We start from the raw sequence: 10,263 nt of genomic DNA on the forward strand, positions 1-10,263 counted from the left end.
TGAAGTCAACTTGGGATTCTTTGCAACCAGTGATTACTCAAAAACAGATCAAGATGTGTCACACCGCCTCGCCTCTAAATAGCAAATGTATTTGTATACATGAATAGTCTGTAAGAAGTGTTACACTTTTAATGACTATGATCCAAACATATCACATGAAACCCTGTGATTCTCGTGGAGAAAGACTTGAATATGGTAATATGTGCATGTTAAGACCAGTGAAAGATGCTAGAAGTTTCCAAACTCACTATTGCCACACGTACTGTGCAGCTAGCTTGTCCTTTTCTGCAGTCAACAATGCACTCATCATTGTCCTGTAAAACAATACAACATATTGGTTAAAACAGACTGGCATCCAGGCTCCTGGAACAGAAGAGCGTACCGTATTAACAAAAAACAAACAATAACACATGAATCAAAATGTGTGTTTATTCTTGACAAGCATCACATGACTTCACAGCATCCACTTTCAAAAATAAATAATATTTCATTCCAATTGTAACTTTCAATCTCAATGGATTTTTTCACGAGTGAACTTACAGTTACTGTAAGACTTATAATCAATACAATGGATCAATGTATTAGTAGCTCATAGTTTACTCTTGGACAATAGAAAGTTGAAATTTGTGTGATTCCATTAATGCAACCATACATCGTGCATATAAATGAGAAGTGACTACAATCTGTTCATCATTGGGTATACTCTATACTTACCAGTGGTCATACTGCAAACTGGAATTTATACTGTCTGGACAATTGTCTTCATGCTGTATTTAGACAAGATGATAACAGACATGTCTATTTGACTGTGGGTATTATGCTACTCACCGTCACATGATGCTGACAGTCTTCCACACCCCAAATATATTCCTCATTTTAGCACCTGTGGTAGTCTGCGTTACACTTTCTTTTACCACTATATCAGCTCCAGATGCACATAGCTCTACACAGACGCTTAAATATACAGTGTTGTGAAAAAGTATTTGCCCCTTCCTGATTTTTTTGCACATTTGTCACACTTAAATGTTTCAGATCATCAAACAAATTTTAATATTACACAAAGATAACCCAAGTAAACACAAAATGTAGTTTTTTAAGTGATGATTTTATTTATTAAGGGAAAAAAGCTATCTGAACCTTCATGGCCCTATGTGACAAAGTAATTGCCCCCTAAACCTAGTAACTGGTTGTGCCACCCTCAGCAGCAACAACTGCAATCAAGCGTTTGCGATAACTGGCAATGAGTCTTTCACATCGCTGTGGAGGAATTTTGGCCCACACTTCTTTGCAGAATTGTTTTAATTCAGCCACATTGGAGGGTTTTTGAGCATGAACCACCTTTTTAAGGTCACGCCACAGCATCTCAATCGGATTCAAGTTCGGACTTTGACTAGGCCACTCCAAAACCATTTTTTTTAAGCCATTCAGAGGTGGACTTGCTGGTGTGTTTTGGATCATTGTCCTGCTGCAGAACCCTAGTGCGCTCCAGCTTGAGGTCACAATGTCACGCCCTGGCCTTAGTATTCTTTGTTTTCTTTATTATTTTAGTTAGGTCAGGGTGTGACATGGGGAATGTTTGTGTTTTGTTGGTTTTGGGTGTTTTTTATGGTAAAGGGGTTGTTGTGTAGTATATGGGTTTGTGTGGAGTTCAGGTGTCTAGCGTTGTCTATGTATGTTTAGTTGTCTAGGAGAGTCTATGGTTACCTGAATGAGTTCCCAATTAGAGACAGCTGATTTCGGTTGTCTCTGATTGGGAGCCTTATTTAGGGTAGCCATAGGCTCTCATTGGTTGTGGGTAATTGTCTATGTAGAACGTTTGTAGCCAGTGTGTGCACATCGTTTATTAGCTTCACGATCTTTTGTTAGTTTGTATTAAGTGTTTCGTGTTTATTTTTCGTCATTTTTAAAAATAAAAGAAGATGGCTTATTTTCCTAAAGCTGCGTTTTGGTCCGTCAATCCACCACACGATCGTGACAGAATTACCCACCATAGGACCAAGCGGCATGGAAAGCGGCAACAGGACCTACCTACACAGGATTCATGGACATGGGAGGAGATACTGGATGGTAAGGGGCCGTGGGCTCAACCGGGAGAATATCGCCTTCCTCGTGAAGAGCTGGAGGCAGCTAAAGCCGAGAGGAGGCGATATGAGGAGGCAGCACGGAGACAAGGCTGGAGACCCGTGAGTACAACCCAAAAATTTCTTGGGGGGGGCCTTAAAGGGAGTGTGGCGAAGTCAGGTAGGAAACCTGCGCCTACTCCCTGTACTTACCGTGGAGAGCGGGAGTACGGGCAGACACCGTGTTACGCAGTAGAGCGCACGGTGTCTCCTGTACGCGTGCATAGCCCGGTTCGGTACATTTCAGCTCCACGTATCGGCCGGGCTAGACTGAGCGTTGAGCCGTATGTCATGAAGCCGGCCCAACGCATCTGGTCACCAGTGCGTCTCCTCGGGCCGGCGTACATGGCACCAGCCTTACGCATGGTGTCCCCGGTTCGCCTACATAGGCCGGTGCGGGTTATTCCACCTCCCCGCACTGGTCAGGTGACGGGGAGCATACAACCAGGTAAGGTTGGGCAGGCTCGGCGTTCAAGGGAGCCAGTACGCCTGCACGGTCCGGTATTTCCGGCGCCACCTCCCCGCCCCAACCCAGTACCACCAGTGCCTCCTCCACGCACTAGCTATATGGTGCGTGTCTCCAGCCCTTTACCACCAGTGTCTAAACCACGCACCAAGCCTCCTGTGTGTCCCCAGAGTCCTGTGCGTCCTGTTGCTGCTCCCCGCACTAGCCCTGAGATGCGTGTCCCCAGCCCGGTGCCACCAGTCCCGGCACCACGCACCAGGCCTACAGTGCGCCTCAGCCGGCAGGAGTCTGCCGTCTGCACAGCGATGACTGAACTGCCCGTCTCCCCAGCGCCATCTGAGCCATCCGTCTCCCCAGCGCCATCTGAGCCATCCGTCTCCCCAGCGCCATCTGAGCCATCCGTCTCCCCAGCGCCATCTGAGCCATCCGTCTGCAATGAGCCTGCAAAGCCGCCCGTCTGCCATGAGCCTACTGAGCCGTCCGCCAGACAGGAGCCGCTAGAGCCGTCCGTCAGACAGGATCTGCCAGAGCCGCCAACCAGACAGGATCTGCCAGAGCCGCCAACCAGACAGGATCTGCCAGAGCCGCCAACCAGACAGGATCTGCCAGAGCCGCCAACCAGACAGGATCTGCCAGATCAGTCAGCCAGCCATGAGCAGCCAGATCCGTCAGCCAGCCATGAGCAGCCAGATCCGTCAGCCAGCCATGAGCAGCCAGATCCGTCAGCCAGCCATGAGCAGCCAGATCCGTCAGCCAGCCATGAGCAGCCAGATCCGTCAGCCAGCCATGAGCAGCCAGATCCGTCAGCCAGCCATGAGCAGCCAGATCCGTCAGCTAGCCATGAGCAGCCAGATCCGTCAGCTAGCCATGAGCAGCCAGATCCGTCAGCTAGCCATGAGCAGCCAGATCCGTCAGCTAGCCATGAGCAGCCAGATCCGTCAGCTAGCCATGAGCAGCCAGATCCGTCAGCTAGCCATGAGCAGCCAGATCCGTCAGCCAGCCATGAGCAGCCAGATCCGTCAGCCAGCCATGAGCAGCCAGATCCGTCAGCCAGCCATGAGCAGCCAGATCCGTCAGCTAGCCATGAGCAGCCAGATCCGTCAGCCAGCCATGAGCAGCCAGATCCGTCAGCCAGCCATGAGCAGCCAGATCCGTCAGCTAGCCATGGGCCGTCCCTCAGTCCGGAGCTGCAGTCCCTCAGTCCGGAGCTGCAGTCCCTCAGTCCGGAGCTGCAGTCCCTCAGTCCGGAGCTGCAGTCCCTCAGTCCGGAGCTGCAGTCCCTCAGTCCGGAGCTGCCATTCCTCAGTCCGGAGCTGCCATTCCTCAGTCCGGAGCTGCCATTCCTCAGTCCGGAGCTGCCATTCCTCAGTCCGGAGCTGCCATTCCTCAGTCCGGAGCTGCCATTCCTCAGTCCGGAGCTGCCATTCCTCAGTCCGGAGCTGCCATTCCTCAGTCCGGAGCTGCCATTCCTCAGTCCGGAGCTGCCATTCCTCAGTCCGGAGCTGCCATTCCTCAGTCCGGAGCTGCCATTCCTCAGTCCGGAGCTGCCATTCCTCAGTCCGGAGCTGCCATTCCTCAGTCCGGAGCTGCCATTCCTCAGTCCGGAGCTGCCATTCCTCAGTCCGGAGCTGCCATTCCTCAGTCCGGAGCTGCCATTCCTCAGTCCGGAGCTGCCATTCCTCAGTCCGGAGCTGCCATTCCTCAGTCCGGAGCTGCCATTCCTCAGTCCGGAGCTGCCATTCCTCAGTCCGGAGCTGCCATTCCTCAGTCCGGAGCTGCCATTCCTCAGTCCGGAGCTGCCATTCCTCAGTCCGGAGCTGCCCCTTACCCTGGTGCTGCCCCTTAGTCCGGAACTGCCCCTTAATGCAGTGTGGTTAATGTGGAGGGGGGTCATCTGGAGGAAGCTAAGGAGGCGGTTAGGGACTGTGGTGACGTGGGGACCACGACCAGAGCCGGAGCCGCCACCATGGATGGAAGCCCACCCAGACCCTCCCCTAGACTGTGTAATGGTGCGCCCGGAGTTCGCACCTTAAGGGGGGGGGTTATGTCACGCCCTGGCCTTAGTATTCTTTGTTTTCTTTATTATTTTAGTTAGGTCAGGGTGTGACATGGGGAATGTTTGTGTTTTGTTGGTTTTGGGTGTTTTTTATGGTAAAGGGGTTGTTGTGTAGTATATGGGTTTGTGTGGAGTTCAGGTGTCTAGCGTTGTCTATGTATGTTTAGTTGTCTAGGAGAGTCTATGGTTACCTGAATGAGTTCCCAATTAGAGACAGCTGATTTCGGTTGTCTCTGATTGGGAGCCTTATTTAGGGTAGCCATAGGCTCTCATTGGTTGTGGGTAATTGTCTATGTAGAACGTTTGTAGCCAGTGTGTGCACATCGTTTATTAGCTTCACGATCGTTTGTTGTTTTTGTTAGTTTGTATTAAGTGTTTCGTGTTTATTTTTCGTCATTTTTAAAAATAAAAGAAGATGGCTTATTTTCCTAAAGCTGCGTTTTGGTCCGTCAATCCACCACACGATCGTGACACACAAACTGATGGCCGGACATTCTCCTTCAGGATTTTTTGGTAGAGAGCAGAATTCATGATTCCGTCAATCACAGCAAGTTGTCCAGGTCCTGAAGCAGCAATGCAGCCCCAGACATCACACTACCACCACCATATTTGACTGTTGGTATGATCTAAAAAATTTAAGTGTGACAAATGTGCAAAAAAATAAGAAATCAGGAAAGGGGCAAATACTTTTTCACAGCACTGTATATCATCTCTGGCTCAATCTATCGCTGTCTCTCTCTCAATCTCTCTCCCCCCTCTCTCGCTCCTCCCCTCTCTCTTTCTCTCACTCCCCCCTGCTCTCTAGCTCTCGATCCTTTGGACCAACAAATATGTACTTCACATTGCAGGGAAGATCAGCTGTTTACGTTCCCTGTCAAGTTGGAACAGAGCTATTAAAGTTTTAAAAAATATAGCTGACAGTTAATATTTTGCTGTGATTCTATTACAAAAATATTAAATTTTATTACAACTATATTTCAGTGAAAGAACTGCTCTTTTAGCATTGGTGTTTTACTTAGCATGTCAAACCGCTTAAAACAGCTCCTCGAAGATATAGTTACTGTTCAAAAAACAAAATCACCAGGAGAAACAACAATTCACATACTTCCCAACCCAAATGTGCAGCCATCACTGAGTACGAGCCTAGGGTGTTCTACAGCGAGATAGAGAAAGGTACCTCACACTTACGTTACAGTGAGGCTCAATGTATTAGGCAATCCCAATCGCCGGGGAGCATGAAAGAGCAAGACGCTTCTTTTTTAATCTTTTTTTATTGTGACTTTATGCTATGTGGAATGAGTGCACAATACTTTTTTCTACACATGATCCTATTTTAGAAAAAGCTCAAGTGCAACAGCGTTATACATCTTAGCTTAAATTCCCATCAATTGTTCTCTTTTACAAATACTTGGACTGGAGTTAAGCAGTATCTAAGTGTGTGGAAAAGTTCAGGCCTGGTTAAACATGGGGAAATAGATTGAGATAATATTGTATCAATATTCCAGGTGCGTGAGCTTGAGAGTGGCATATCCCAGGAGGAGCAGGCCAACACTCTCCTGTCCAGGAACAGGAGGGTGCCGCATCAGCTGCAGGAAGCTTGGGAGCATGTCGATATCTCTGAGTCCCAGGTCAAAAACCCGAGGGTAAAGAGCCGTGACGCTGGAAAGGAGAAGTGTAAGGTTCTTTATTTACTTTCTTAGTCAACCTTGTGTTCTGTTTCGTTGTGTTCTTGAACGTAGCCCTGTCTTTCATTTCTGTTCATTGATTTCACCTGTGTTAGTTACTCACCTGGTCTCATCAGCTCCTTATGTAGTTCAGTTCATTCTGTTTGTGCCTTTGTGAGGTATTGTTCGTTTTGACTCTACTAAGCCTTTTCCTAGCTCGTTTGTGAGAACCAGTTATAGCCTTCAGTCCTAGTTTTGATTCACCTGCCTGTTTGCCTACCTGTGTATGACCATTGCCTGCCTGTGACCACGATTCCTGCCTTCTGCGAAGGCGAAATAAACACCTGCCGCGCTCTGCGTGTGAATCTACACCTTTTTCTCCCTGAGTTTCATTACAAGAAGACACTTCTCTGAGGCGTCAAAACATATTGCTATAACTGATTCACTCAATAGAACTAGAATGTAATTTATATTCGTTTATACATTTATATTCATATTTTATTCTAACAGATTAATCCCATTGATATGAATACTGTATTTATACATTTAATTGAAATCATTATAGACAAATCACATGTTAGAAGCAAGCCAAATTTGATTAGTAAATAGACGTGATATTTTATATTATTTTGCAGGGCAAGGAAGCAGCTGAATAGGAGATGTGCCACAGATGAGACACACTTCTAGGCAGTCATACAATATGATCTCCTTGTGAAATGTCAACATTGATCTCTTAAAGTCTGCCTTAAGAAAGTATTCAGACCCCTTGACCTTTTCCACATTTTGTTACGTTACAGCCTTATTCTAAAATTGATTAAATCGTTTTTCCCCCTCATCAGTCTACACACAATACCCCATAATGATAAAGCAAAAATAGCTTTTCAGAATAAAAAACATTTTATTACAAATAAACTGAAATATCACATTTACATAAGTATTCAGACCCATTACTCAGTACTTTGTTGAAGCACCTTTGGCAGCGATTACAGCCTTGAGTCTTGGGTATGACGCTACAAGCTTGGCACACCTGTATTTGGGGAGTTTCTCCCATTCTTCTCTGCAGATCCTCTCAAGCTCTGTCAGGTTGGATGGGGAGCATCGCTGCACAGCTATTTTCAGATCTCTCCAGAGATGTTTGATCTGGACTCTAGCTGGGCCGCTCAAGGACATTCAGAGACATGTCCCGAAGCCACTCCTGCGTTGGCTGTGTGTCTTGGCTGTGCTCTTAAGGTCGTTGTCCTGTTGGAAGGTGAACCTTCACCCTAGTCTGAGGTCCTGAGCGCTCGGGAGCAGGTTTTCATCAAGGATCTCTCTGTACTTTACTCTGTTCATCTTTCCCACGATCCTGTCTAGTCTCCCAGTCCCTGCCGCTGAAAAATATCCCCACAGCATGATGCTGCCACCACCATGCTTCACTGTAGAGATGGTGCCAGGTTTCCTCCAGACGTGGCGCTTAGGATTCAGGCCAAAGAGTTCAATCTTGGTTTCATCAGACCAGAGAGTCTTGTTTCTCATGGTCTGAGAGTCTTTAGGTGCCTTTTGGCAAACTCCAAGCAGGCTGTCATGTGCCTTTTACTGAGGAGTGGCTTCCGTCTGGTCACTCTACCATAAATGCCTGATTGGTGGAGTGCTGCAGAGTTGGTTGTCCTTCTAGAGGTTTCTCCCACAGAAGAACTCTAGAGCTCTTTCAGAGTGACCATTGGGTTCTTGGTCACCTCCCTGACCAAGGCCCTTTTCCCCCAATATCTCAGTTTGGCCAGGCAGCCAGCTCTAGGAAGAGCCTTGGTGGTTCCAAACTTCTTCCATTTAAGAATGATGGAGGCCACTGTGGTCTTGGGGACCTTCAATGCTGCAAAAATGTTTTGGTACCCTCCCCAGATCTGTGCCTTGACACAATCCTGTCTCAGAGCTCTACGGACAATTCCTTCGACCTCATGGCTTGGTCTTTTCTCTGACATGCACTTTCAACTGTGGGACCTTATATAGACAGGTGTGTGCTTTCCATATCATGTCCAATCAATTGAATTTACCACAGGTGGACTCCAATTAAATTGTAGAAACATCTCAAGGATGATAAATGGAAACAGTATGCACCTGAGCTCAATTTCGAGTCTCATAGCAAAGGATCTGAATACTTATAAGGTATTTCTGTTTATTAATTTTAATACATTTACTAAATGGTCAAAAACAACTGTTTTTACTTTGTCATTATGAGGTATTATGTATAGATTGCTGAGGATTTGTATTCATTTATTTAATCCATTATAGAATAAGGCTGTAACAAAACATGGAACAAGTCAAGGGGTCTGAAAATATTCCGAAAGCACTGTATCACAAGGTGGAAGGTGACAGGTTCTAGGTCTGGGTTGAGCAGGCAGAGTGAAGCAGAGGCAGACAACAAAGGGAGCGTTTCTTACATTTATTTTTAGGCATCATTTTCCATTTCAAACACATTCCAGTTTCTATTTTCCATTCAATTGCTTTGTTTTCCATATAGTAAATATAATTTATTTTACGTTTACTCTATAACCATGCTAGTTAAAATCATCATACAAACCAAAACAAGGAAAACAAAGTGTCACAGGAACTGGTGCAGCCTGGAAGGCAGGCGTCCATTTTGTTAAGACTTCAATTTAATCTTAAATAACCTCCATTAGCCATGTACTCACCAAACAAAGCCCTACATGCCCTAGAAAAACCTGGGCTCCACCACGCCTCCGGACTGCATTCACCTCCTGTAGGCGGCCACCTAGAACACAAAAACAATCCAAATCACATGACTCAATTCTTCGTCTAGATTGCATGCAATCACGTGACAGCTGTGACATATGCCTTTGTCAGCATATTTTTGCTATACTATATCGTTGACTTGAACAATATAAAATTATGAAAAGAGAGGTGTCTTGAATGACCAATGACCACTGAAGCAACACCTTAACTATTATGTTTTGTACATCTCACGTCATGAAACACTATAAGCTGGTATTACTATTGCATATGAAGCATTTTAAATTGCTAAATAAAAATAGCACTCCTTGGGGCTCGCAAGGATCTATGAAATCTTCTGCACATTAATAAGTCTTAATCATAATGCCACACCTAATATTACTCAGAAGACACATTTAGCCCGCCACGAGTCCATGTGATTCCCTGTTGGCTACATATGAAATGATTACAAAGTAGCTAATGTGCAAAGAAATCATGGTTCACCACTTGCTCAAAATAGGTCTTTGACCTGCTAACAGTCCTTGATCTAAATCCACAGAAGTGTCTAAGGCTTATATTGCTGTAATGAACTATTCAAGTCGAATTTGCAAACCCCACTCTGAATTTACAACGCCCCATGTTCACTCCTGAGAATTGTTTCATTTGATCTGGCTTGATATCTACAATATTGACCAATATGGTTATGTTTGATTCATTAACTCACCAGGTCTTAATGTCTTCAGCACCCAAAACCCTTCTCCCCACATGTTAGCATTTACCTGCAGAAAGTGAAGCAAATAGCATAAACTACCCAACCTTGGAGTCTGTACCGTGCTTTCTCTCTCACTGCCACAACTCCCCCACACGTACACACACACACACACACACACACACACACACACACACACACACACACACACACACACACACACACACACACACACACACACACACACACACACACACACACACACACACACACACACAGGCGACTGCAGCTGTGGGCTAAGGCTGCTTTGAGCTGACAGATTTCATAATGTAAGAAATATCAGCTGCTGGCTTTAGCTGCCATATGACCTCTGGCATGTTTGAATAGCTTTGTCATATAGTCAATATAACAATGGACACACTGTTAACACAGTGTTAGCAAATACTTTTCCTTCTTATTCTGGTCAGGTATGTGTTTGTAGTAGAAAATGCAAATACTATATTATGTTTAACATGTTAATAATACATCTTGTATTTGAATCA

The 10,263-nt window shown here is 45.9% G+C and overlaps 1 long non-coding RNA gene across 1 annotated transcript; it reads right to left on the bottom strand.

Moving 5' to 3' along the window:
* Positions 1 to 5,904: 5,904 nt before the first annotated feature.
* On the bottom strand, positions 5,905 to 9,868 carry LOC129834566 (uncharacterized). The gene is made up of 3 exons (XR_008756279.1): positions 9,737 to 9,868; positions 8,976 to 9,055; positions 5,905 to 6,301 (listed from the first exon to the last, which is right to left on the bottom strand). It is a non-coding gene; the product is annotated as an uncharacterized LOC129834566 (long non-coding RNA).
* Positions 9,869 to 10,263: the final 395 nt, after the last annotated feature.

Source organism: Salvelinus fontinalis, chromosome 3 (genome assembly GCF_029448725.1).
Source record: "Salvelinus fontinalis isolate EN_2023a chromosome 3, ASM2944872v1, whole genome shotgun sequence".
Classification (NCBI taxonomy): Eukaryota; Metazoa; Chordata; class Actinopteri; order Salmoniformes; family Salmonidae; genus Salvelinus; species Salvelinus fontinalis.